The 4512-nt window shown below is 42.1% G+C and overlaps 1 long non-coding RNA gene across 1 annotated transcript; it reads right to left on the bottom strand.

Annotated features, from left to right (window-relative positions):
* Positions 1-2695: 2695 nt before the first annotated feature.
* On the bottom strand, positions 2696-3733 carry LOC141160980 (uncharacterized). The gene is made up of 2 exons (XR_012250602.1): positions 3652-3733; positions 2696-3512 (listed from the first exon to the last, which is right to left on the bottom strand). It is a non-coding gene; the product is annotated as an uncharacterized lncRNA (long non-coding RNA).
* Between the last annotated feature and the right edge of the window lie 779 nt (positions 3734-4512).

Below are 4512 nucleotides of genomic sequence, written 5' to 3'. Positions count from 1 at the left end.
GGAAGTATTATCTGCTATCCAATTAATAACCTGTTCACACTGATCAGTTGGCAATAGTGGTGTTGTTGTGTGCGTCCCTAGTAATTTGGTCAAGAACTGGAAGCGAGAAGATGTGGCTGTTGGTTGTGGCACATTTTCACCTTGGCCACGGCCCCGTCCTCTGCAAGCACCATCACCAGAACGTCCAGTTCCACGTCCCTTGCCACGTGCCTTGCCCATTGTAAATGAAGTAAAATAGCTTACACTCGCACTATCAATGGCAAAAGGGTAATAAAAAGGAGATTAGAACAGTGGAAGAGGAAAACCACAGTTCTATTTCTCTGGCCTACACCAGAATCTTTTAAACAGATATATTTGTGTCTGATCAGTCAGCGGGACACTCAAACTGTTTTTTTATGTAAAAAAGGCAAAAAGGTGGATTACACCCAGATTTGAACCGTGGAAGAGGAAAACCACAGTTCTAATTTCCTGGCGTATACCAGACTTTTTTAAATAGATATATTTGTGTCTGAACAGTCAGCGAGACACTCAAACTGTTTTTCTTTATGGAAAAAAGGCAAAAAAGTGGATAATACAGAGACTTGAACCGTGGAACTGCAAAATCACAGTTCTAGTTATCTGGCCGAAACCAGACTCTTTTAAACAGATATATTTGTGTCTGAACACTCACAGACACTCTCAATTTTTTTTTTGGGGGGGGGGGGATACCAAATAAGACGGGTATTTGTACAGTCTGACTGAGAAAAAAAAAAAAAGAGGATTTAGATGAAGAAAAAAGGATTTTCCTGGCCCCTGAGACCTGGGGCTAAGTCTAGCAATTTGAGTAGCAGCAGCACACAGGACTGTAATGCAGTGTTGGTTGGTATAACCACTGCGTCTCCTATACAGCCTGCCTGCCTGCCTGATTTCTGGGATGGATATTAGTCCTCAGAAGGACTGTTCGTTTGACTTTGCAGGCTTTAGAGACCCTATACTACCTATTTCACAGTATAAATCTCTCCCTAGCTCAGCAGCACTCTCCCTACACTGTCTGATCCGGAGCGACTGTGTCCAAGATGGCGATGCCTGGTTTTAAATACTCGAGGTGACGCTGTGCGGCCATCCAATCACCGTAATGCCCACAACCAACATGGCTGCGGCATTACAGTGACTGGCTGGCAATCGCTGCATGTTCATTGGCTCTGTAAAGAGCGCCAAACATGCAGGGCGGAGACCCGAGCACCCGCCCGAATAACCCGAAAATGCTCGGTGCTCGACGAACATCCCGAGTAGTGAGATGCTCGGGTGAGTACCTAGCAGTGTCGAGCATGCTCGCTCAACACTACATATTATAACTACTATTGATGGTCAATGGGACAGGGGGGTATGAAAGGGCCTTTTTGCTTAATGACCTTGGCATTTGCACTTTATAGTTTTTGCACCTTAAATATGGGGATAGGTGCAATTAAACATTAATTTATAGAATACAAATCTGTGGCAGTCATTGTGATTTCAGCTTGTGGTTGGTAGTGGTTGTATTTTGAAAGTACCTGGATTTTCCTAATGTTTATTTTAAATTGTATAAAATAAAAATATTTATTTTAAAATTATGTTGGTTATCTTCCTATTTTGAAACTAGTGTAACATGATACTAGCTTCTTGTTGTGATTATATGATAACTGGGAAGCAATTATAATTGGACCTTGAGTGTATTAATTAGAAATGTAGTGTAGTTCTTCTGATTAGCTATATCGCTTTCCCCATCTGCAGAGCTTTGCAGTAGCTTAGGTATCCATGATTACAGCCACTGATATAGTGACAGTTAGTTAGCTGTTAGTGGTCGTAACCATGGATATCTAAACTACTGTAATGCCCTGCACATGGGGTAAGCGACATAGCTAATCAGAAGAACTATACTACATTTCTAATTGGAGGTATTTGCTAATATTATTATTATTACACCTATTAAATATGGGATAGGATCTTGGAGATGGGAATACCGATTAAGTGTATGAGAACCAGTATGAGGCTCTCATAGGCTGACATTGTGACTGTTAGCCCTGACTTCCAGCCAGTCAAAAGTTGCAGCCACAAGATAGCGGAATGGGACTGGACCGGCGCTGGGAAAAGTAAAGTTATGAAGCCCCATAAAAGTTCACTTTGAGGTCGACGCTACGAAACCAGTCTAGCTGCTTTCAATCATTTTTTGTTTTGTGGTAAACACTGGATGTTTTTTCGTAGCCAGTAGATCACAGTTCACGCCTGATAGTACAGATTGTGTTTTTAGCATACAAGGCTATTTCCACGTGACAGAGGATGGTGGTTTGTTGAGGTCCATAACGCTTCCCTCTACTGCAATAAAGAACCAAAACATTTAGAATTTATTAGCAAACAGACTAATGGCGACTTTGCGCTAAGGATTTGTCCAGTCGTCCTCAATAGCAACCTAGCCATTCTTATGTTCACTAGTTATTTCTGTTTTTAGATACGTTTTGGAATGAAAAAAAGCAGAAAAAAAAGTATACCATTTGATGTTGACGGAAATGTCCAAAATTGTCTTTTATTTGACTGCAATCCAGCTGCAATCTGTTTTTCTTTTTTAGATATTAATCAAAAAATGGAGTTTGCATAACTTTTTTTTGGCCAAAGAGAAACAGATAGCAAAAGGATCCATTTTTTTTTACATTGGAGTCCATAGGAAATAAATCATAAGGGATGGTTATCATTATTATTTATTTATATAGTGCCATTGATTCCATGGTGCTGTACATGAGGAGGGGTTACATACAAAATACAAAGATCACTTACAGTAAACAAACTAACAATGATAGACTGGTACAGAGGGAAGAGGACATTCAACAGGATGATGGGGAAGGAGACAGCAGGTTGGGGGGTTGCAGCTGCTCCGGTGTTGGTGAGGAGGCCGCTCCGGTGTTGGTGAGGCGGCAACTCCGGTGTTGGTGAGGCAGCAGCTCCGGGGTTGGTGAGGCGGCAGCTCCGGGGTTGGTGAGGCGGCAGCTCCGGGGTTGGTGAGGCGGCAGCTCCGGGGTTGGTGAGGAGGCAGCTCCAGGGTTGGTGAGGAGGCAGCTCCGGTGTTGGGGGTTACAGCAGCTCTGCTGGTGGAGCGGTGACAGCGTGGTCATTGCAGGTTGTAAGCTTTCTTGAAGAGATGGGTTTTCAGGTTCCATCTGAAGGATCAGAATGTGGCGGATAGTTGGACATGTTGGGCACAGAATAGGGAGGAGAGAGGTGGATTAGTCGGGCAGCAGAGTTGAGGACGGACTGGAGGGGTGTGAGAGTGTTAGGAGGTAGGCCACAGAGGAGGATGTTGCAGTAGTCCAGGCGGGAGATGATGAGGGCATGCAACATTTTAGTAGATTGAGGGTTGAGGAAAGGACGGATTCTGGAAATATTTTTGAGCTGGAGGCGACAGGAGGTGGCGCCTTATGTCATCCATTAACGGATCGGATTCTAAACACTTTGTGTGTCCAGAAAATTAGAAGTCTTTAGAGACACCACTCGTAAAATCGGATCTGTTGCAAACATAACAAAAACGGATGTAAATGGAAACCAATATGTCGGTTTTTGCTCCAATTGTAAACAGATCCAGTTTTTTTTAATACTTGATCTATTACAAGAGGATTACAACCAAACATGTAAACGGCGCCTTACCTATGCTCCAGAAAATAAAGTAAATGAGCTAGTAAAATGCTTCTCTTGCTTCTTCCTCAAAGGGGGTTTGTTTGCTTTGAGTAATTACAGTGAACCTGCTGGGTTAACAAGTAACCGTAGATAAGAAAAAATGTTACTGGATGTAAGTAGTCTTCAATGCCAAGAATGTGAAAACAAATGAAGAAACTTCCAAGTTCAAGCACTGCAGATTCATTCATGTTGTCAAATGAAGGTCAATTCCCCATAGGTCTTCTAAACCTGCTCTTGAGTCAAGTAAGTCAATAATTCCATTCTTCCCATTCCCAAAATCCTATATGAGAAGTCAATTTATTTAAAGAAGCACTCCCATATAAGAAGCACTCCCAAAATAAGAAATTGTAAGTACACAACCGCATCTTTTATGCTGGCCAAAAAATCATTGTTGGGCCAAGGCACATTTTCTGCTGTGAACAGTACATGTGCCATCAACAATATGTAAACCACAAGGGTAGTGAACAATCATATCAACAATTGTATACCTGATACAGTTTCTTTTGGTTTATGTGAAATGGCCTCTAAACAAGCGCTGATCGTCTTTGCCTTTATGAATTACTATATCACCTTCCAATGTCTTATTGTAGAAACCTGTAGATTATAGAATCATAGAATGTTAGAGTTGGAAGGGATTTACAATGTCGTCATGTCCAACCCCCTGCTCAATGCAGGAGTCACTAAATCATCTCTGAAAGATGTCTGTCCAGCCTCTGAAGACTTCCAAATATCAAAAGACTGACCGTAACTTCCAAAACAGAAAACTGGTGTGTACAGGTGCATAAATTGGCCAATTCATGTATACCAAGCATCTCCACCCCTAAACCTCAG

Source organism: Phyllobates terribilis, unplaced genomic scaffold (genome assembly GCF_046119375.1).
Source record: "Phyllobates terribilis strain yellow unplaced genomic scaffold, ASM4611937v1 Scaffold_9__5_contigs__length_417890890, whole genome shotgun sequence".
Lineage (NCBI taxonomy): Eukaryota > Metazoa > Chordata > Amphibia > Anura > Dendrobatidae > Phyllobates > Phyllobates terribilis.
Note: the sequence above shows the minus strand (reverse complement) of the source record. Positions and strands in the feature narration are given on the sequence as shown.